The sequence below is a fragment of the Mobula birostris genome, chromosome 13, assembly GCF_030028105.1.
Source record: "Mobula birostris isolate sMobBir1 chromosome 13, sMobBir1.hap1, whole genome shotgun sequence".
Taxonomy (NCBI): Eukaryota; Metazoa; Chordata; class Chondrichthyes; order Myliobatiformes; family Myliobatidae; genus Mobula; species Mobula birostris.
This window is the reverse complement of record NC_092382.1, coordinates 22,769,797-22,793,992: the sequence shown is the minus strand read 5'-3', so window position 1 is coordinate 22,793,992 and position 24,196 is coordinate 22,769,797. Positions and strand designations below refer to the sequence as shown.

The window sequence follows — 24,196 nt, the reverse complement described above, 5'->3', positions numbered from 1 at the left end:
CTTAGCTGCACCCAATAACTTGCTATCGACGCCATCTGTAGGAGCAAATTCGCGTCCTTTGCAAATGAGTGTGAGCATCTCACTTACCTTCTTTACCATCAAACTAACCTTCAGGAAGTAGAACACTACGACTCGTAAAATTAATATAAATCTCTTATTTCGACCTGACTAGAAACATTTCTGCGCATTAATTCCTTCTAACCTGCATATGCGGCACCTACCTGAGCTGCATTCCACCTGCCAAACTGAACCTCGATCTGTAGACACCATCATTCACCACAACATCCCATTGTCATTCGCCAGCAAGAGGTTGTCCACAAGGAACTGGCTTGAGGTCAGCTGCATATATCTGGCACATACCTCCTAATTTGTCCTGACCGTGCCCATATTGAAAATTGCCAAAAGAGCTTGCATACTTCTGCCAGCACTGTCCTTTGCTTTAATGTCGATATTATGCCACCAATATCTTCTTAAAATCTTCAAACTTGTCCGACGTTTGCGAATAACATTTGAGAGTTTATCCCTTAGGCCACCGAAATTACGATTCGCACCATTTAGGTGTTTAGTTTGAACGTGTGTTCTATCTGTTCTGTCTAACCACTTGTAATCGAGGACCATCTACATCTTAATTCACAAAGCCTTCCTGGAGATACATAACACATTTTACCCAAACTAAATCGTTGGCTCTTTGGCAGTCGCAGGTAATGTTTGGAGGGATAAATGCACCATCTATTATTATTATTATTATTATACCTATCTAGGGCTACGCTATATATTTCCACCTCCACTAGAGTGTTAGTCATTAGAACCATAGAACCATAGAACACTACAGCACAGCACAGGCCCTTCGGCCCTCGATGTTGTGCCGACCGATATACTCCTTAATAAAGTACAATCCCACACTACCCTGTAACCCTCTAATTTTCTTTCATCTATGTATCTGTCCAAGAGGCTCTTAAATACCCCTAACGTGTCAGCCTCTACCACCATCCCTGACAAGTCATTCCAGGCACCCACAACCCACTGTGCAAAAAAAATTACCCCTGATATCTCCCCTAAACCTTCCTCTCTTAACTTTCTAGATATGCCCTCGTACCCTGGGAAACAGGTACTGGCTATCCACCCTATCTATGCCTCTCATAACCTTGTAGACCTCTATCAAGTCCCCTCTCATCCTTCTACGCTCCAAAGAGAAAAGTCCCAGCTCTGCTAACCTTGCCTCATCAGACTTGTTTTAATCCAGGCAACATCCTGATAAATTTCCTCTACACCCTCGCCATAGCTTCCACATCCTTCCTATAATGACGTGACCAGAAATGAATATAATACTCTAAGTGTGGTCTCACCAGAGTTTTGTAGAGTTGCAACATGACCTCTCTACTCTTGAAATCAATCCCCCTATTAATGAAGCCTAGCATCCCATAGGCCTTCTTAACTACCCTATCAACCTGTGCAGCAACCTTGAGAGATGTATGGATTTGAACCCCAAAGTCCCTCTGCTCATCCACACTCTTAGGTAACCGACCATTAACCCTGTATTCAGCCTTCTGGTTTGTCCTTCCAAAATGCATCATCTCACACTTATCCGGATTGAACTCAATCTGCCACTCTTCTCCCCAACTCTGCATCCTGTCTGTATCGTCTTGTAACCTTCGACAAACTACAGCTCCATCCACAACTCCTCCAATCTTCGTGTCATCCGCAAACTTACTCACCCATCCTTCTACTTCTTTATCCAAGTCATTGATAAAAATCACAAACAGCAGGGTTCAAAGGACAGATCGCTGCGGCACTCCACCAGTCACCGACCTCCAGGCAGAATACTTTCCTTCCACAACTATCCTCTTCTTTCTTCTTTTAAGCCAAACATTTTATCCAAACAGCCAAGTTTCCACTAATCCCATGCTTCCTGACTTTCTAGATGAGTCTCTCGTGAGGGACCCTGTCAAATGCCTTGCTAAAAGACATGTAGACCACATCTACTGCCCTACCCTCATCAATTTCTTTTATTACCTCTTCAAGAAAATCAATTAGGCTTGTGAAGCACGACCTGCCCTTGAGAAAGTCATGCTGACTATTCCTAATCATATTATACCTCTCCAAATGTACATAAATCCTGTCTCTCAGGATCTCCTCCATCAACTTACCAATCACTAAGGGAAGACTCACTGGTCTATAATTCCCTGGGTTATCTCTACTTCTTTTTTTGAATAAAGGAAAAACATCCGCAACCCTCCAATCCTCCGGAAACTCTCCCGTCCCCATTGAAGCTTCAGCACATCCTCTTCCTACGTGCTCAAGATTTTCAGTCTGCTGCAAGTCATCACAACAATCACCAAGATCGTTTTAGATGATAGACAATAGACAATAGATAATATGTGCAGAAGTAGTCCATTCGGCCCTTCGAGCCTGCACCGCCATTCTGAGATCATGGCTAATCATCTACTATCAATACCTGGTTCCTGCCTTGTCCCCATAACCCTTGATTCCCCTATCCATATGATACCTATCTAGCTCCTTCTTGAAAGCATCCAGAGAATTGGCCTCCACTGCCTTCTGAGGCAGCGCGTTCCACACCTCCACAACTCTCTGGGAGAAGAAGTTCCTCCTCAACTCTGTCCTAAATGACCTACCCCTTACTCTTAAACCATGCCCTCTGGTACTGGACTCTCCCAGCATCTGGAACATATTTCCTGCCTCTATCTTGTCCAATCCCTTAATAATCTTATATGTCTCATTCAGATCCCCCCTCAATCTCCTTAATTCCAGCGTGTACAAGCCCAGTCTCTCTAACTTCTCTGCGTAAGACAGTCCGGACATCCCAGGAATTAACCTAGTGAACCTACGCTGCACCTCTTCCACAGCCAGGATGTCCTTCTTTAACCCTGGAGACCAAAACTGCACACAATACTCCAGGTGTGGTCTCACCAGGGCCCTGTACAAATGCAAAAGGATTTTCTTGCTCTTGTACTCAATTCCCTTTGTAATAAAGGCCAGCATTCCATTATCCTTCTTCACTGCCTGCTGCACTTGCTCATTCACCGTCAGAGACTGATGAACAAGTACTCCTAGATCTCTTTGTATTTCTCCCTTACCTAACTCCACACCGTTCAGATAATAATCTGCCTTCCTGTTCTTGCTCCCAAAGTGAATAACCTCACACTTATTCACATTAAACGCCATCTGCCAAGTTTCTGCCCACTCACCCAGCCTATCCAAGTCACCTTGAATTCTCCTAACATCCTCATCACATGTCACACTGCCACCCAGCTTAGTATCATCAGCAAACTTGCTGATGTTATTCACAATGCCTCCCTCTAAATCATTGACGTAAATCGTAAACAGCTGTGGTCCCAATACCGAGCCCTGTGGCACCCCACCAGTCACCACCTGCCATTCCGAGAAACACCCATTCTCTGCTACCCTTTGCTTTTTATCTGCCAACCAGTTTTCTATCCATGTCAATATCCTCCCCCCAATGCCATGAGCTCTGATTTTACCCACCAATCTCCTATATGGTACCTTATCAAATGCCTTCTGAAAGTCAAGGTACACCACATCCACTGGATCTCCCGCATCTATCTTCCTGGTTACATCCTCGAAAAACTCCAATAGATTAGTGAAGCATGATTTGCCCTTGGTAAATCCATGCTGGCTCGGCCCAATCCTATCACTGCTATCAAGATATGCCGCTATTTCATCTTTAATAATGGACTCTAGCATCTTCCCCACTACTGATGTTAGGCTAACAGGGCGATAGTTCCCTGTTTTTCCCTCCCTCCTTTCTTAAAAAGTGAGATAATATTAGCCATTCGCCAATCCTCAGGAACCGATCGTGAATCTAAGGAACATTGGAAAATGATCAACAATGCATCCGCAATTTCCATTGCCACCTCTTTTAGTACCCTAGGATGCAGACCATCTGGACCAGGAGATTTGTTAGCCTTCAGTCCCATCAGTCTACTCATCTCCCTTTCCTTCCTAATGTCGATCTGTTTCAGTTCCTCTGTTACCCTATGTCCTTGGCCCATCCATACATCTGGGAGATTGCTTGTGTCTTCCCTAGTGAAGACAGATCCAAAGTACTTATTAAATTCGTCTGCCATTTCTCTGCTTCCCATAACAATTTCTCCCAATTCATTCTTCAAGGGCCCAACATTGTTCTTAACTATCTTCCTTCTCTTCACATACCTAGAAAAACTTTTGTTATCCTCCTTTATATTCCTAGCTAGCTTGCGTTCATACCTCATTTTTTCTCCCCGTATTGCTTTTTTAGTTAAGTTCTGTTGCTCCTTAAATATTTCCCAAATCATCCGTCTTCCCACTCACTTTAGCTCTGTTATACTTCTTTTTCGATGTTATGCTATCTCTGACTTCCTTTGTCAACCACTGTGGCCACTTTCCCCCCTTTGAATACTTCCTTCTCCGGGGGATGAACTGATTTTGCACCTTGTGCATTATTCCCAAGAATACCTGCCATTGCTGTTCCACTGTCTTTTCTGCTAGGATATCCGACCAGTCAACTTTGGCCAGCCGCTCCCTCATGGCTCCATAGTCTCCTTTGTTCAACTGCAATACTAACACTTCTGATCTGCCCTTATCCCTCTCAACTTGCAGATAAAAACTTATCATATTATGGTCACTACCTCTTAATGGTTCCTTTACTTCAAGATCACTTATCAAATCCTGTTCATTGCACAACACTAAATCCAGAATAGCCTTATTCCTGGTCGGCTCTCGTACAAGCTGCTCCAAAATGCATCCCGTAGGCACTCTACAAACTCCCCATTCTGGTGTCCAGTACCAACCTGATTTTCCCAGATCCGTAAAGCCGCGCCATTTTACAGACAATATGGTAGCAATACAAGAAATATTGCCGAGACAAATGGGCTTATTAAAACACCATAACACTGCCCAGTACCGTCTCTGTTCTTACCTGGTGCTGGTCTCCTGAGTCTGTTTTCAGTGAAACCGAGCAACTGAATTTTCTGTCCCTAACAGTAAGTGAACACACCCTGAGCAAAGTTCAGTTGATAACACGCTCATGAACCTGAACTTCACCATATTCAGCTCGTAACGTCACACTCTGTTCCACAACGTTTGTGTTAAACCACACAAAGTCTCATTTTGCTTGAATGTCCCCCTAACATGTGAGTCGAGCCAGAATTTGTACTTCAGTACACGATGGCAATGGTTACCTTTCTCTCCAAACTTTCTCCCCAGAGTGGAATAATATCTCGCATCCGGGTTCGGTTTAGCTGGTGCAGTCTGATTCACTGTTCACCTTGGGATCAGTTTATTGTCAGACTATAAACCACAGGAACAGGTGAGGGCAGAAGTCCGTATGGTTTTATTGCACATCGAAGCAGAAGGAAGGGCGCTTTGAACTCTGTTGAAAAGTTATGCATTTGGGATATGTTTTTCCATTGAACGCTGCTCACTTCTTTTGTCCAGATCTAACTGTGTACCAGCTGCCTGGAGATGCCATGATCTTAGGTTCAGCCCTTTGAGAAAGTCATTTTCAACAGACCCTCTCCTAATTTACGGCTCTCCCGGCTCTCTCGTCTCTCTCGCTCTCCCGTCTCACGCTCACTCCCTCTCCTCGTCTCTCTCTCTCTCTCTCTCTCTCTCTCTCTCTCTCTCTCTCTCCATCAGTCCCTCGCTTTTCTGCTCTCTTTCCACAGTTCTACAGTTCGACCCGTCTCTGCCCAGTCTTTCCCTCTCTTTCTCTCAGTCTCTCTCAGCCCATTTTCCCTCTCTCCTTCAACACTCTCTCCTCCCATGTTCTCTCCCCTAGTCTCTCTGTGTCAGTCATTTACCCTCCCCTATTATCTCGCCCCCAACTGTTCCTCCCTCTTATTCCCATCATCCCTCTCCCGTCGTCTCATCTCTCTCCCATCTTACTCTTTCCCAGTCTCTCTTTTCCCACATTACCGTCTCTCACACCCCTCGCCTCTCCCCATCTCCGTGTGACTCTCTCCTCCATTCCCCCAATCCCTCTCTCTCTCTCTTGCTCTCTCTATTTCTCTCTCACTCCCCACTCTCTTTCCTCACAATCCTTCCCAGACTCTTTCCCCTGTCATCTCCCTCGCACTTTCCCGTCTCTCTCCCTTGCTCATCTCCCCCATCGCCCTCGTTTCTATTCCAGTCTCTCACGCCGTCTGTCTCTGTACCGCGTCTCTCTACCCAACCCTACCCCATCCCCACTCTCTCCTCTGTCACCCTATTCCCAACGGCTCTCTGTGCCCCGTCACCCTCTCCCCGTCTCTCACTCCACATTTATTTCTCAGCAATGTCAATCACATTTACCGCCATTCTGCCCCCACCCCGTTTTTTCCCATCCCCCACATCGCCTAACTGACTCCCATCTCTCACCCACTCACGCTTCTCTCTATCCCGGTCACTCTCTCTCGCTCCCCAGGCGCTCTCTCTCTCTCCCCTCTCTCTCCCCACTCACCTTCTATGTCTCTCTCTCCTTTGGGTCAGCCAGCTCTGAATGCCTGTAAACTCCAATCTCCAAACACCAGAATAAGCCTTTCCGACAATTGCTTCTCTGTCACCATCGCACATTGAAAGTGATGGGGTGATATCCCCGAATGAACACGGGCAGAGAGTCATTGTCGGTCTGTGAAGGGGCGGTGGGTGGGGGTGGATTGTAGACAAAAAGGGGGAGAAGGAAAGTGAGAGTTTTATAAAGTGGGAGTGAGGGGAGTTGGAGAGGGAGGTGAGGAAGGCAGTGGGAGTGTTAGGGTGAGAGGCGAAAGAGAAGAGTAAGAGGAAACAGAGGGGTGAGGAAGAGAAAATGGAGTAGTGAGACTGAGAAAGCAGGGTGTGCTGAGGAGTGAGAGGATGGTGAGGGGTAGGGAGGAAGCGGGAATCGGACACGGTGAGCTCACGTAGTGAGACTGAGAAAGGAGAGTGTGCTGAGGAGTGAGAGGATGGTGAGGGGTGGGGGGAAGCGGGTGCGGAGACGGTGAGCTCACGTACTGAGACTGAGAAAGGAGGGTGTGCTGAGGAGTGAGAGGATGGTGAGGGTGGGGAGGAAGCGAGAAGCGGACACGGTGAGCTCACGTAGTGAGACTGAGAAAGGAGGGTGTGCTGAGGAGTGAGAGGATGGTGAGGGTGGGGGGAGGGAGCGGGAATCGGACACGGTGAGCTCACGTAGTGAGACTGAGAAAGGAGAGTGTGCTGAGGAGTGAGAGGATGATGAGGGGTGGGGTGGAAGCGGGAATCGGACACGGTGAGCTCACGTAGTGAGACTGAGAAAGGAGGGTGTGCTGAGGAGTGAGGGGATGGTGAGGGTGGGGAGGGCAGCGGACACGGTGAGCTTACGTAGTGAGAATGAGAAAGGAGGGTGTGCTGAGGAGTGAGGGGATGGTGAGGGGTGGGGGGAAGCGGGAATCGGACACGGTGAACTCACGTAGTCAGACTGAGAAAGTGAGATGATCTGAGGAATGAGGGGATGGTGAGGGGTAGGGGGGAAGCGGGAATCGGACACGGTGAGCTCACGTAGTGAGACTGAGAAAGGAGGGTGTGCTGAGGAGTGAGAGGATGGTGAGGGGTGTGGGGAAGCGGGAAGCGGACACGGTGAGCTCACGTAGTGAGACTGAGAAAGGAGGGTGTGCTGAGGAGTGAGGGGATGGTGAGGGGTGGGTGCGGGGAAGCGGGAAGCGGACACGGTGCTCACCGCGTGAAGAAGATGTTGTGAGAGCTGCACACACTCAGACTGGGTGTCGGGCCAGTTCATTCCCTCTGTCCCGCTTACAATAAACCTTCTCGGGATTCACTGTATCAACGGAAACAGGTTTCAATAGTCGATTGGATATGTTCTATTCTGGTAAGAAGCTCACACCACTAAGTCCTCAAGACCCGAAACATTCTTGTAAAATCTCTATGAACTCTTTCAGTCTTATTGATAGCTTTCCTTCAGACCATAACTGCGCACAATACTCCCCTAACTCGGCCTCACAAACGTCTTATTCAACTCCAACATAACATCTCATCTCCGATACTCAATACCTTGATTTAGGAAGGTCAATGTACAAAATAATTCTCTTAACGACACCGTCGACCTGTGATGCCGCTTTCGAGAGATTACGGATCTCTATTCCCGGATCCCTCTGTTCTACCGCACTCATCGGTGACCGAACATTCAACGTGTATGTCCTCCCAAACTCTGACAGCTCGCAGATACCTGCATGAAATTCCATCCGCCGATTTTCAACCTATTTTACCGGCTGCTCCAAAGACTCTAAGCGACTTTAACAGATTGTGGGGAAGTCTGATAAGTTTAGAACACATGCCAATGACATTAGGTCGGTGATAAGTCTGAAGGAACGAGCCGTTCCAGAGTTTTCAGTCCATAGATCCCGATAGGTAAAACACCAAAGTATGTGCGCTGTATTTCCCCGCGTTTCTTTGCCCGGACCAGGGTGAGAACAGAAGGGCTTCCTGGATGCAAACGATTCCCGGGACCACTAAACGATGAATCCCCAGCCCAACATTTCCATCCACACTGGAATGTATGCTTCCTTTAATTACACGAAACACGGTGCATAAGAACAGAGACATGATATTGCTGCACATTGTTCTGCTCAATACATTGTGGAATCATTGGAGTTTCATGGAACAAAATGCCAGACACGGTTCCACTGTATCTCGGTATTTGTGAAAGGAATAGTCCTAAACCAGAAGGAACCCGATAAACTGGATCGGTTAGTGTCCGCTGTAGCGAAACACCCTGAGGCTGAGAGGATTGCGATAATCGGCAGACAATAACCAGTTTGCAATACATCCCACGCAAGGAGACGTCAGCAGCCAGGCACCATCGATGGTTCTGAAGTGTAACGAACACAGAGAAAATCGGATCGTTTTGATCCTCACCAGGTGAGTTGCTACAAATCAGAAACCAATTGTGTGAGCGCCCAGCGGAGGCAGAGAGTTTGATCTGGGTGAACATTTGGATAGAAGAGGCATAAAATTATCGCTGAGGGGTGACATTCACAAGGTGCATAATATCATCAGGGTCACAGATATGTGTCAATATGGTTGTTGTAACGCGTCTAGTGTGATAGTGTAGTGGGTAGTGTTTGTGGCTCTCACTTTCGGCGAGGAGAAAAGGAGAGCTGAACGTGTAATTCTCTCCCTGCCAGTCTATAGCCTTTCCAACAGGGAGCCTCATATAGTGCCTACTCGCTGGCGACACAGGGAAACTGAACTACTTTCGGACTCAGGCTGAACTACAAAGGGCAGGGAGGACGTCTGGCTCCCGCACACGTGGCTCGCAGGCCCGCCGGTGTGTGGACGCGCCCTGGTGCTCGTGAACAGATCCCCAGCTATGGGTAAATAGCCCCACGGCCTTCTGGGCAGCCTCGAGAGAGACGAACGCTATGGGAGTAAACAGAGACAGCAAATCCGGAATGGAGCCCCTTAGCCGTCTGAACGTTACCTAACGCCCTTCCGGCAACATCCCCTCACACTTATCTAGGTTAAACTCCATCTGCCACTTCTCAGCCCAGTTTTGCATAATATCGATGACCGACTGACAGGCCTCCACACTGTCTACAACACCCCCAACCTTCGTGCATCAGCACATTTACGAACAGATCCCTCCACTTCCTCATCCAGGTTATTTATAAAAATCACGAAGAGTAGGGGTCCCAGAACAGATCCCCGAGGCACACCACTGGTCACTGACCTCCATGACTCGTCTACAACCTCTGTTTCGCTTCTGTGGGCAAGCTAATTCTGATCCACAAAACAATGTCCCCTTGGATCGCATATCTCCTTACTTTGTCAATAAGCCTTGCATGGAGTACCTTATCAAATGCCTTAATAAAATCCATATACACTACATCTACTGCTCTACCTTCATCAATGTATTTAGTCACATCTTCAAAAAATTCAATCAGGCTTGTAAGGCACGACCTGCCTTTCACAAAGCCATGCTGTCTATTCCTAATCATATTATGCCTCTCCAAATGTTCATAAAGCCTGCCTCTCAGGATCTTTTCCATCAACTTACCAACCGCTGAAGTAAGCCTCACTGGTCTATAATTTCCTGGGCGATCTCTACTCCATTTTATGAATGAGGGAACAATACCTGCCAACCTTCAATCCTCTGGAACCTCTCCCGTCACCATTGATGATGCCATGGGGACGATATGATCCCGAAATTAAAGGGTTTGCGCGTGAGAGGCGTTTGATAAATGTGGGTGCATATTATTGACAACTATAGAATATTGAAAGACGGTGACAGTGTGGATGTGGTGGGAATAATTCACGTGGTGAAGGGAGTCGAGGACCAGATGGCACTGACTCAGAATTGAAGGGTGCCCCTTTAGAAGAAAGATGAGGATAAAATTCTGCCATCAGAGTGGTGAATCTGGGGAACTCATTACTATGGACGGCTGTAAAGGTGGAGCAACTGGGATTTTATAAAACAAACGTTGATAGGTTTCTGATCAGTCAGGGTGTCAAAGGTCACAGGCAGAACAGGTAATGGGGGTTGAGGAGAATAATAAATCAACACAATCAGCAGCACAGGATCAATTCCGCCCCCCAACGTTTCAGCAAAACGCATCAGCGCCCACCAGCCACCAAATGAGCAATGGCAAAGTCCCCAGACAGAGATGTGCTCAGTGGTGGGAGCATGTACCGGACATGTACTGGGCCGAATCCATCACATCCTGTAGGAACTTACGTTCAATGATATTAATGTTTCCACACCAAGCCATGATGCTGCCAGTCACTACACTCTGCATCACGCATCTGTAGAAAAATGTCAACGTTTTAGGTGTCATGCCGATCTCCGCAAGCTCCTAGGAAACCGGAGGCGCTGCCGTGCTTTCTTCGCAATTGCACTTGTGATGGGTACAGGACAAATCCACTGAAATAGTAACACCCGGGAATTTGAAGTTGCTCTCCCTCTCTGATCCTCCGATGAGGACTGGCCCATGGACCTCTGGGGTCTCCTTCCATCGTCTTGCTCGCATTGAGTGAGACGTTTAAGGGCAGGGTGGAAGTTGGAGGCAAAGTGGGTGAAATTGTCGAGCTCAGCGTGAGTGCATGAAGCGGCAGAATACATTCGTCGATGTAGCGGTGGAAGCGTTGGGGGTGCATTACCGCGGAAAGGTTTGGTACATGGACTGTTTTACTTAGCCAACGAAAAGGGAGACATATCCGAGACCTATGCCAGTGTCCATGGCTACACACTGAATCTGGAGTAAGTGGGAGGAACTGAAGGAGAAACTGTTGCTGTGAGGACCGGTTCTGTCAGACGGAGGATGGTGATGATGGAGGGGAACTGGCTGGTTCTTTCCTTGAGAAATGTGGAAAGTTTTAGGGCCCTTTTAATAGGGGCACTGGACGTCCATAGAGAAAATGAGACGGTCAGGGCCAGGGAATTGAAAGTTAGTGAGTAGATCGAGAGCACGGGAAGGTTTGGGAATGCCGGTGGGAAGGGACTGAAGAATGGGGCATAGGATGGACTGGAGCGATGAGAACACAGGATCAGTGGGGCAGGAGCAGGCAGAGACAATGAGCCTACCCAGACATGCAGACTTGTGAATCGAGTAGGAGGTAGAAGAGAGCAGTTCAGGGCAATGGAACCACGGGTTCTCCACAGGGAATGGAGGTACTCCAGAGTTGGTGATGTCAGTGATAATGTCGGAGACAGTTCTCTGATAGTCCGGAGTCGGGATTATTCAAGGTGTAGGCATGAGGATGTGTCTGAGAGGTACCACCGTGTCTCAGCAAGGTGGAGGTCAGTCCGCCACTCTACAACAGCAGCACCCTGTCTGCGGGATTGTTGGTAAGGTTTGGACTGGTGCTGAGAGATTGGAGGTGCAGTGTATTCAGAGGGGGTAAAGTTCAAGGAGAAGTGAGTATTCCTGATGTTGAGGCGGTTGATGTCTAGTTGGCAATTAGTGATGAAGATATCCCAGAGCAGGGAGAGAACCAGGAAGAGGAGGGGGGTTGGAGACAGGAGAATGTACCGTCAGCGCTGGGCGATGAATTCTTGCCGATAAGGCGGGCTCGGAGACGGAGGTAAATGTGAAATAAACTTCACCTTCCCAGCAGCAGCTCCTCCTGAGCGTCTGAGAAGCTCCAACCAATTGTTTATGAAAGTGTCTGCAGAAATACACACGGAATAGACACATAATATTATATGTTGCATACAACGAATACGAGGCGTTACGTTTTCCCCGAGGGTGTAGTACTCCCATTAATCCCCACGCGGAATTGAGACAACCATGCTGCAGAGAGTGAGAGACAGAATGGAACCGAATCCGCCAGTTTGTCAAAACGACCGCGGCAGGACTCGAACCTGCAATCTTCTGATGACTTCTAATCAAACACCGAAGTCAGACGCCTTATCCATTAGGCCACACGGCCGTATTCTGTGAGAATGGGGAACATGCTGAATGCTGCAAGGAGTTTCCCCGTGTAGAATGATTTCCTCGCCGAGCTAAAAGTACTCGCATGCAGTGATTTCATTCCAGGTGAACATTCGATCACTGTTGTCAATATCTCTCCATTCATTCCTGCTCTGGGCTGTTCAATATTCTGTTTCTATCACACAGAAAGGAATTCTCAAAGGCACATCCCACTGTCTCTTGCAGCGGCGTTTTATTCTGGGATTAGAATAAGAGAAAATGGTCCACCACATTCAATACATTATTGATAGAGTGAACTCGATCTCTTTTTAGGTATTTCAGCCATTGGTTTGGTATTCCAGAGCCGGGCCGCCATGTGTTTGTGCCGGGTAAGCGTTCGGGTGTTCGGATCTGCGGCTGCGCAGAGCGTGTCATCGTGTCTGTAATGTGGTAACTATCGGGTTATTGCATTTGCCCAATACACGGAAAGTCGTCATTCTCGAACCAAATGGCAAATTCCGATAATATCTGTTTACTTGAAATCGAGCAACATGCTATCAAAGCTATTGAAATCTTATTTAATTCAACATAAATTTATCTCATTTTACAACTCAAAACATTCACAGTTTCTCCGAGTTACAGAGCACGGAATCGATACTTATGCCATGCGTCCATAGCGTCTAAAGTGCATAAAATAACTAATTCCATGTTTCCTGTGGTTGGCACAAATCTCTCTAAACTGTCTTTATCCACCTCCATGAATTCTGGTAAGCACGGCGAGCAAAGTAAATCGGCATAGAATCTGAACACACATGTGTGGACCTTAAGCAGAAGTTTTAAATGCTGTGAAAAAATTCAGAACTTCGGAACACAACAGAGGAAAGAGCAGACGAGGTGGCCGAGAGGTGAAGGCGATGGACTGCTAATCCATTGTGCTCTGCACGCGTGGGTTCGAATCCCATCCTCGTCGCGACATGTGAATCGGGGGACCACCTTTGAAACTGTCACTTTAAAACATCCAAGCCTCCAAATTTTGTCACAGGGACGCCAGACAATTCGTTACGTGAGTCATGAAAAGCAATATTCATCATTAATTTATCACTAAATTTGGCCTCAATACGACAAAATACAGGAACAAAATTAGGCTATTCGGCTGACCGATCTCCGCCATTCGATCACGGCTGACGCCTCACCTTCAGTTTTGTGAACAGTCTAAAGTTTTGAGTCCCTCATCTTTAGAAATATGTGCTAGCATTGGAGAGAGTCTAGAGGACGTTCACAAGGATAATTGATGGCTCTGGGACTCCACTAGCTGGAATTCAGAAGGATGAGAAGGGGATCTCATTGAAACTATTTGAACGTTGAAAGGACTAGCCGGAGTAGATGTGTAAAGGGTGATTACCATGGTGGGAGAGTCTAGAATGAGAGAGCACAGAGTCAGGATAGAAGTGCGCCCTTTCAAAAAAGATTTTGGCCAAACGGTGGTAAATTTGTGGAATTTATTGCCACATCCAGTTGTGGAGGCCATGTCGTTGGGCGCATTTAAGGCAGAGATTGGTAGGTTTTTGATTGGAGATGGCACCAAAGTTACGGGGAGAGGGCTGGGAACTGGAGTTCATGAGGAGAAGATAAAAGGATCAGCCGTGATTGAATGGCGAAGCAGACTGGATGGGCCAGACGGCCTAATTTTGCTCCTATGTCTTATGGCCTCATGGTCATACACATCATTCCTCTCAACTCCATTCCCCTGCCTTCTCCTCGTCGCATTCGACACCCTTACTACCTGTCCACCTCCTCAAACGCCGCTATAAATATACCCAGTTACTTGCCTTTCAAGCTGTCCGTGGCAATAAATTCCACAAATTCATAACTTTCTGTCTACAGGAATTGCTTCTCGTCCTTTTCTAAAGGGACGTCATTATCTGAGGTTGTGCCCGCTGGCCCTCGACTCTAGCACTACATGAAAATCCTCTCCATGGTCTGACCACAGACCTCTATCGAACACCATCCAGCCCATATCTCACCCGTCAGACCCTGAAGCCGTTCTCATACCACCCCACCATCACTGAAGCTGCATCTCCGCTCCCGCACTGGCTTGAGCAGCAACACAAGACCAGGGTACCTAATCTTGATTCTGTGGGCCCATAACTGCACAGCAGCCGCTCCCGCAGCCCCCATCTGACCCCTCACGCTCAGCAGACGCCCATTGCTCAACGACTACAGAACCCCACCACCCACCGGGAACATCGACACGAACAGCAAGCCACAGCACACCCCGACCCTCATTCATCTAACTGACTGCACACCGCCCCCTCGGGTCCGATATCTGTGGATCCACACACTCACTCCCCACACTCACACATCTAACTGACCGCACACCGCTCCCTCGGGTCCGATATCTGTGGATCCACACACTCACTCATCTAACTGACCGCACACCGCCCCCTCGTGTCCGACATCTGTGAATCCACACACTCACTCATCTAACTGACCGCACACCGCCCCCTCGTGTCTGACATCTGTGAATCCACACACTCACTCCCCACTCTCACTCAACTAACTGACTGCACACAGCCCCCTCGTGTCCGACATCTGTGAATCCACACACTCACTCCCCACTCTCACTCATCTAACTGACCGCACATCACTCCCTCGGGTCCGATATCTGTGAATCCACACACTCACTCATCACACTCACTCATCTAACTGACCGTACACCGCTCCCTCGTGTCCGATATCTGTGAATCCACACACTCACTCCCCACGCTCACTCATCTAACTGACCGCACACCGCTCCCTCGTGTCCGACATCTGTGAATCCACACACTCACTCCCCACTCTCACTCATCTAACTGGCCGCACACCGCTCCCTCGGGTCCGATATCTGTGAATCCCCGGGAGGATGCCTTTCGGCATTTTGACCCGGCGCTGCTTCGCGCGTCATTCTGCAGTTTCCCGTGGGTAGTGAAAGTCTACGTTGATTGTATCAGTACAAGCCAGGTTTAACAAAGCGATAAGGGGGAGAATCCTCTGATTCCGAACGGGGAAAGGGAGGAAAGAGGGAGGGCCATTCTTTGGGAAATCAGTTTCGCTGGCCACCACAGAAATAACCCAGTGAACGCTCTAGAAAGAGGTCACTCGCCCTATCTAATATAAGGTTCAGACTTTGTATATCACTGTTAGGGCTGCACTTTGAGTGTTGTGAGCAGATCTGCGCTCCTTCGCTTAGAAAGGGTATGCCGAAACTATAGAGGGCCCAAGCCTGGTTTACGAAAACGATTCCAGGTATTAATGGCTCGTCATATGAAGAGGGTTTGTTGGCTCTGTCCCGGTGTTCACCAGAATTCAGAAACATGGGCTGTGACGTCATTGGAACATACCGAACGGTGAAAGGTCTTGACAGAATGGATGTGGGGTGGATACTTTCTAAGGATGGATGTGGGGTGAATAATTTCTATGATTGGATATGGGGTGGATAATTTCTATGAATGGATGTCGGGTGGATAATATCTATGAATGGATGTGGGGTAGATAATTTCTATGAAATGATGTGGGGTGGATAATTTCTATGAATGGAATTGGGATGGATAATTTCTATGACGAGAGAGGCTAGGAACAGACGACGCTGCCCCAGGGTAGAGGGGGGTCTTTGTAGAACGGCGAACAGAATTAATTTCGTTAGCCAGAGAGTGGTGAATCTCTGTAGTTCTTTGCCACGGGCACCTGTGGAGACCAAGTCTTTATGTATATTTAAGAGGGAAAGTGACAGACTTTTCATTGTGCTGGTTCGGGAGAGAGAAAGCGGGACACTGGGGCTGAAAGGAAAATTGGATCAGCCATGATAAAATGGTGGAGCAGACTCGATGGGCGACCTGGATTAATTCTGCTCCTACTCCTGATGGCCTTATGGTCTTACCTTCTTTGTGCTCAGTATTATTGGAGCCGTCTCGTTAACTTTGAGATCGATATCTACACATAAATTGCCCGTCATCTGTGTATGCAGTTACCTTTGAAGACTCCTGGTGAACCCATTTCCATCACAGGATCAGACAGCGTCATCCAATGCACAAACACTTCTTGTTTGTAAACCACAGCGTATGTAGCCCAGCTGGTATCCCGGTAAATCTTCTCTTCACCCACTTTCACGTTTCCACCGTTTTCCTAAACACAACATCTCAAGTGTGGTCTAACCTGTGCGTTATAGATCTGCAAACATTTTCTCACCACGTTTGAGCTCGGTTCCCGACAAATGAAGGCCAGCACGCCTTCCTAATAAAGCTCCCAACTTGTTCACAGTTCAGAGTACATTTATCATCAAAGTGTGTACACAGCACACAGCCTGATCCGAGATTGCTCGTCGATGTAGGTCTGTGCGTGTTATAGCGTGCCTCAGTAATATTACCAAGTTTTTCAGGGAGGTTAGCAGGAAAGCTGATGAAGGCTTTTGCCCGGTTAACTTCAGCAAAAGCTTTGTCAATATCCGGCATGAGAGGTTGGTCCGGTGTGTTCAGTCATTTGGCACTGTGGATGAAGTAGTAAATTGGATTCAACATTGGTTTACAGCAGGGTTTCGCTTCCTGGTGTGAACGGACACCTCGGTAAATAGTCGGGCTCCATGGCATAAATCATTTGGAAACCCTTGTCTTACAGGCAGAATCCAGGGATTCTGGTAGATGGTGGTCTCTCTAACTGGAGGCTTGTAGTTACTGGTGTAAAGCAGGTGTTGCTCTGCGTCCATTGTTGTTTGTCATATATATCAACGATCTGAGTGATAATCTGATAAATAGAATCTGCAGATTTGCGAATGATACCAATATTGGATGAGAAGTTGACAGCAGGAGTTGCTAATGGTCTTGAATACAGGTAAGCATGTGGTGTATCGCTTTGGGAGGGCAAACCGTGGCAGGACTTACACTGTAAAAGACAGGGCAGTCTGTACTGCGGTATAACAGGGGGACCTGGTAAGACCGGTTCATAATTCCTAGAAAGCGGCTTCACAGGCAGATCGGGTCGGAAGGAGAACTATTGGTGCATTGGCTTTCAGACATCAGAGTGATGTGTACAGGAGTTGTGATGCTCTGTAGAGGTTGTATATGATGTTGGTAATGCCTAACATGGATTATTGTATGTGTTCTGGTCGCCTACTTGCATGAGCGATACCAATTATTTTGACGGAGTGCAGAGAGAAATTGCGAGGATGATGCAGGGACTTGAGAGCCGCTGTTAGAGGAAAAGATCGAGTAGGTTAGGAGTAGGTTTCGGTTCCCCCAAGCGTTGGAGTCAGCGGGAACTTTTGTAAAGAGATGTACAAATTTGTGAAGGGCAGAGATAGGGCAAATACAAACAGGCGTTTTACACTGAGGTTTGACTAGAGTAGACGAGAGCTCATAAGTTACGGGTGAAAAGTGAAATATTTCAGGGCAATATGCGGTGGAACATCTTCTCAAGGCAGTGAGACTGTGGAACGAGCTTCCAACGGAAATGGTGGATGCGGGACCGATTTCAACATTAAAGAGCAATGGGATAGTTATGGACGGCGTGGTCCGGATGCAATGCCCATGGGACTAGGGAGAGTGTAAGTTCGGCACTGCCGGATGAGCAGAAGGGCCTGTTTCAGTACCGTACTGCTCTATGATTCTCTGCTCTGTGACTCTGCTACCAAATGCAACTGCGGGATGATCTCCAGCGGGGGGAAATGTACGTCCGTCAGCCTGGATGTGGCGTGGCATCAATATGGGACCACTTCCCATTCCTCTCATAGTCTGTTGTAGGCAGAAATATATACCACGTTTTGTGTGCAAATCTAGCCAGTGAGTTAAGCAATAAGTTGCCAAAACAACATAGTATATTCTAAAAATCAATTTGGAATTAACTTCTGAATTTCGCGGCACTTGATTTGGCCCTGTGTAAGCACAGAAACCCCTGTGAATGAACCTATAAGCAACAGGCACGATGCTGGCGGAACTTTTAATGTCAGGCAGCATCTGCGGACGAATATGGACAGTTGTTTTTTGTGGGCGAGACAGCTTATGTTGACCCTTCATAGAATCCAGATCCTCAACACAATTAACCATTTTATTCTCATGCGCACAGAAAAAGGTTCGAGAATTAATGCCAGAATGCTCCCTGATATACCATTAATCTCCTTTCCCTGACACGCAGATATTTGAGCAGCTGTAATTTTAAGCCACTGCACAGCCGAAACCTCAGTTATTGATGCTGGTTTCAGAATGCTGTGTTCTTTCGAATACGTCTCTCTTTGGACCTACACTCTGTTACCGATGTCCGCAATTGACGAAGAATTCGTGTTGTAATCTGATGTTTCATGAAATGTCAAACAACCCAGGTCCCCTACTTCTGCATGTTTCTCTATCTAAACCCGAGAACAGCGAGTTTCAGGAATAGCTCGCTTTATATATCCTGATGTTTCGCTGTGCGCGTGTATTGATGTTCCACAGCGCAGTTCATCTCTGTTCAGCAGCTTCATACGCACTTTTTCTCTGAGTCAATTTCTTTCTGAAATCCAATTTCGAAAATCACCTGGTCACTCTGTAATATCGTTACTAGTACTTATTTGCATTTAAACTGGTGTTGATACAATGCCTTCTATTTGTCTCTGTCTCTGGGACAGCAGCCGATAATGTCTGTAATGCTGGAGTCATTGGTTTGCATTTCTCGCAACCATTATCTGTGTTTACTACTGACTCCGGTTACAGTGCAAACAGTGAGGGTTTGCGCCAAAAAAAAAACAAACATTAATGTTAATGTATCATATCCAGATAAAAAAAAATCACCGGAGCAAAGTAAGTGAATGATATTAAAGGTGCGTCATCACAGAGAGAAATAGCAAGGCAGAGACTCCATGTTGGAGTGGAATCAGCGCTGATGAGGTGGACTCAACAACAGGATTACAGACTACTGTCGCCACCAGCGATGCTCAGATAATGTCCTGTCATTGCCGGAGTAGTTTGGCAACATCGTACTTGGTGTTGTAATCCCAGCATCGGCCGTCTCTTGAGGCTTTAAAACTGGTGTTGCGTCCAGTTCAATGAAATAAGGCGTGTTATTTCCCCATTGGCAGTAGAGAAATAATTGCTAATTAGCAGTAATTAGCACCAGTCCATGTACGAGTTGTTTTCATCATTTTGTAACCGATTATTTTATAAAAGTACGTCATTCTGTGCTTCAGCTACATTTCGGACGGAAACATTCAGACGCGGTGGACTCTCAGCAACGTGTGATCGGTGAAGAGTTTTACCCAGTGGGCGTAAAAGAAATCTGCTATTTGGGCTTTGATATAACCGTTTAAGTTTATTTACTGGCTATTTACAACTTATAACATTTAGAAATTAGGAACATTCCGAACAGAACTGTAAATACTAACAGTCTGGATTAACAATGCTTGATGAGAGGACTATTTGTTACACAGTGATTATAATTGTCGGTATCCCGGGTAAGTACCTTTCTGTTACTTATACGGAAGCAGAGACCTCACGCGTCTCTGGGATACGTCCACACTACGTCGGATAATTTTGAAAACGAAACTTTTTCTCTTCGTTTACACCTTCTCTCCACACTGAAACGGCATTTTCATCCCCCGAAAACGGAGATTTTCAGCAACGATCTCCAGAGTGAATAAATCTGAAAACGCCTAATACCCGTTGTAGTGTGTACGGGGTAAATGGAGAGATTTAAAAACGCTGTAATGACAACACCACAACAACAATACTTTTTCTGCTTCTGCTTGGTGCTGCGCAAGCACTGCCGGACGGCTGTTATAACGGGCAGTCGGTGTGAATGGCGTGAGAGTTAATTTGTAAAGTGAGCTTCTTTGACTATTGAAAAACGCTGTCATGACGCGCCGGAACAGATCGCCGCAGCGCGGCATTTCGTTGTTTTCTTGAACGCAACCACCCAACAATTTCAGAACAGACGGTAACGAGACTGAAGCCAGAAGGGTTAGAAATGTACTCACCAAATACCTTGACCCATAGCTTACTGAATAAATAAGTATATTCACTTTGCCCTGTTTTCTGACCTTGCTTGTATGAAGGTGCTTCACCTACTTATGCAAGTACTTCTCTGACAATAGATGTGTAACAACCTAATGTAACATTGTATGGAAACAAAAGATAACACCGATGCAGACGTTTTATATATTTAACAAGGTGCTTTATTAATGCAACAGAGTTAGTCAGTTTTTCAATGCTCGTCGTCAGCCGGGTCATACTGTCCGTGAACTGCCTGTCGGTTGCCTCCATACGCTCCAGTATTTGTTTTTTTTTAGTTTTAAGTCCTCTTGCGCGAGAGCCAAGAGCAAGTCCTTTTAAGTTTTTCGACTCTAACTGGACAAACGCGCACCAAGTACACCGTTTTCTGTGTGTCCTGCGCATGCCCAGTGGGAGGAGATTCGCCCAAATATCCGTCTAATGTGGACGGAGATATTTTGAAAAACGCGTAGTGTGGTCGCCTGTCATTTTTTACTCGAAAGCGGCGTTTTCAAAATTATCCGGCGTAGTGTGGACGTAGACTCAGCTACTGCTGATGTTGTTATAATCGGTGTTTATTAAACATCTCTAAGATGCTGTCTCTTTCCCCTCAGTCTCCTGCCCTGTTAATATTTTAACCTGGGTCATGCAGACTTGTCACTGGGACTGCCTGTAGTCTTCTCATTTGTGACGTGAGACTTCTAACTGTACAGACACAACAAACACAATCCATGTCTATCAAAACCTCCTGTCATCAGCGAATCTCATTCCTTCCAACCCTGTCCCGTCAGCAGTAGACTAACGTTTAAACTCAAAGTAAGTAGCTTTGATTTCAACTTGTGAAATTCTGTTTCCTTTTCCTGTTCGGTTTCACGGGCAGTGAGCATCACAGGCAGTTCTGATTTTATTAGCGCCTTTCTAGTTTCCCCGATCAGAGGATTAACGTAACAATCCACAGGATTCTTGTCTCTACAGTCACATAAGAACCATATAAAGGCCAATATTCTCCTTCCCTAAAGGACATTTGTGAAACAAATGCGGCTTTACAACAACTTGGTAGTGTCGTGTGCTTCGTCACCGAGGCCAGTTTGTTGGGGAAGGGTGAAAGAGACTCGGCTAAAGACAGGAATTCAAATCGGGCGGCAGGGTTCCATTTCACCGTAAACGATGCGCCGCCACAGCTGTGATCCGGAGACTCCTGTCGCTCCACAAACACACACGCAACTTCCAGCGGCTGAGCGCCCAATTGCAAATTTACCAATTTCCACCAAAAAATTCTCTTCCCTCTTTCTGAAAGGTAAACTCAACTTTTCCCCTTCTATTTTTCCCTCCCAGCACTGTTCAATTAAAAAGCGTTCCATGTTCTGTTCTTTGACAATTCCCAAGTTTTTTCAGTCACCAAATTCTTATCTATGTTTCTTGGTGTCAGCTCTTTTCCCCCTAAGATGCGCGTGCACGCAGCTGCGCCATAACTGAAATGGGTCACTCTGTAAATATATTTTTAAAATCTTTGTTAATATCATTATTAAATACTGTGAAAATAACTGTATTACTGAATATAATCCATAAATGTGCTAAATACTGAATGTACGCATTTACATTGGAACGTTTCAGAGCTTCAGCGTATTTGCATTGTCATTGTTTCAAGCTACAACACTGTCAAAAATGGTAACAATAGAGACAGAAACCACCAACGCCGTTCAGTCAAAACAGTCTACTTTGGCACACTCCCTGTCAGATGTGACTGCCTAACAACGTTACTCGTGTTGTGTGTTATGTCTTGTCATTGTTCGACATGCATATTACAGATTTTTTTAAAAAAACTCACATTTAAAGTGCCGTGCACTTTTCAAACCGTGTAAAAATGTTCTGCTCAGAGCAATGGTTTGTCCCCGAAGCAGTAAAAAAAAATAAAGGGAACTTTGCTGGGGTGCAGGTTCTTGGTTTCAGAATCTGACCTTGCAATCGAATAGTAACTAAGACTTCGGAAAGAAGTGTAGATGAGCACTTTAATTACACCACCTCTCTGCTTGGAGATGCCGCGCTTGGAGTTCTGTGAACAGTTTTGGTCGCCCTGTTATCGGAAAGGCAGGAGTGCGCTGAAAGGAGAGCAGACAGTATTTACAAAGAAGCTGCGGGGACTCTCGGGCCTGAGTTACAGGGAGAGGTTCGGCCGAGTGGCATTTTATTCCTTAAGGCAGGTGATTGGCCAATGCGTTAATAGAGGTGCATAAAACCACGATAATGTATAGATCCAGTCATTCATCTCCATGGGGTTGGGTAATCGTGAGCAAAAGTGGGTATATTTAAAATCAGAGGACAGAAATGTAGTTGGGTTCCTAGCGACGTCTTCCCACACAGAAGTTGCTCTGTGTATTGAAGAGCCTGACAAAGGAAATGGGCGATGCAGAATCATTAACAATATTTAAAATACAGCTGGACATTTTGACAAATGTGAAAGCCTTAGAGAGAGGTGTTCCAAACGCGAACGAACGGGACCAGCTCAGATGGCCATGTCGGTCGGCAAGGAGATATTGGGCCGAAGGGCGCGTTTCTGTGCTCTATCATTCCTGGACTCTACTCATCGCTGCTGCATCTGTGATCGTGAGGAGATAATGTGAGCATGTGCTACTTACTGTAAAGCGCTTTATGCTGCGGTCAGGTTTTCAAACAAACCGCATAAACACAGGTATTCTTTACTTCCACTGATAATGTCCAGCAGAGATGAACGATGGATTTTATTTCAAGCGAACAAATCATGGCTGTATTTCTATGCACAATGCGTTTGATTTTCTCTATTGTTATTTTTGGTCTTTTTTTCTGTTTCATTGTAGTTAACCTTGTGGCAATCATCATTCTCTGCCGAGGAAAATGCGGTCTCTCCAAATGTATCACACACTACCTGGTGGCGATGGCCGCGGCGGATCTAATGGTGGTGATGATCGAAGTCCTGTTCTACCGGATGGGTCGAGCATACGGATTTGACACCGTCCTGGACAACGCTCCGTTCTGCCTTGTCCACTACGTCATGTGTCACGTGGCCGTTGATTGCTCCGTCTGGTTCACTGTCGCCTTCACTTTCGATCGCTTTGTGGCCATTTGCTCTGCTAAATTTAAAACAAAATACTGCATCCCCAAAATCGCGGGTTTGGTGATTGGCGCTGTATTTGTTGGTCTCTGTTTAAAAAACATCCCATTTTACTTCCTGTATATGGAAACAACAGGTTTTTTGAACGGTAACTGGGTCTGTTTCGGTAGACTCGCGCTTCCTTTCACGGAAGGGTTTGAGGGGTTTTATTGGGTGGACCGTCTGTTGAATCCGCTACTTCCTTTCTTCCTCATTTTGACCCTCAATGCTCTGACCGTCAGACAGATACTGGCGGCGAGCAGAGTCCGCAGGGGACTCAAGGGACGGGGAAATTGCGGGAAACAGCAAGATCCGGAGATGGAGAGTCGGAGACAATCCATCATTCTGCTCTTCAGCCTGTCGGCGAGTTTCCTTCTCTGTTGGGCGACAAGCACTCTGGTCTTCATTCTCATGCGATGCCTCCACACAGACCTGGAAATGTCTATTCGGCTTTTCCAGGCACAGTTTTGGGGTTCTGTGATTCAGAATTTCAGCAGCTGCACGAATACATTTATTTACGGAGTGACCCAGACAAAATTCAGAGAACAGTTGAAAGTTGTTCTATTCTTCCCTGCTATTTTAGTTTGGAAACATTTTAGAAGTTTGTACCGCTCAATTGAAAGGGTGAAATAATTTTCCCATTTCAAGAAATATAAGTTGAACTTCCGGAAAACTTTGCTGTTCCCAGCAGTTCTGCCTTTCCG

General features: G+C 46.6%; 2 non-coding genes across 2 annotated transcripts; one reads left to right on the top strand and one right to left on the bottom strand.

The window, feature by feature from the left end:
- Nucleotides 1–12,307: 12,307 nt before the first annotated feature.
- On the bottom strand, nt 12,308–12,396 carry trnar-ucg (transfer RNA arginine (anticodon UCG)). Its single transcript is given in 2 exon segments — nt 12,308–12,343; nt 12,360–12,396. It is a non-coding gene; the product is annotated as a tRNA-Arg (tRNA).
- An 869-nt stretch (nt 12,397–13,265) lies between these two features.
- Nucleotides 13,266–13,347, top strand: trnas-gcu (transfer RNA serine (anticodon GCU)). Its single transcript has one exon. It is a non-coding gene; the product is annotated as a tRNA-Ser (tRNA).
- The last annotated feature ends 10,849 nt before the right edge of the window (nt 13,348–24,196 follow it).